The sequence below is a fragment of the Nannospalax galili genome, unplaced genomic scaffold (genome assembly GCF_000622305.1).
Source record: "Nannospalax galili isolate Female #2095 unplaced genomic scaffold, S.galili_v1.0 scaffold311, whole genome shotgun sequence".
Classification (NCBI taxonomy): domain Eukaryota; kingdom Metazoa; phylum Chordata; class Mammalia; order Rodentia; family Spalacidae; genus Nannospalax; species Nannospalax galili.
Window position 1 is genome coordinate 103,214 of NW_008330298.1, and position 318 is coordinate 103,531.

Sequence of the window (318 nt, forward strand, 5' to 3'; positions counted from 1 at the left end):
AGAGATACGTATAAAAATTGGGTTAGTTTAAGGGAGGGGGGAGGGAAGGGTATACAAGGAACCTAGGGGAGAAAGGGAAAGAAGGAGCTCAAGGGAGGTAGGACCGTAGGATAAGCGTATTAGTAAGGGAGAAAGGGGGGAAATGGGGGCAACTTAAGTGGGAAAACCATAATGAAGGGATGAGACAATGTGAGAGACAAACAACTCCTAGCTAGTTTTGAAAACCAGAGAGAACCATATTACTCCTACAACCTACTGACAAATTATACATAGCAGATCAAGAAATATATGTCTAGGTAAGGTTTATCTGAGAACAAC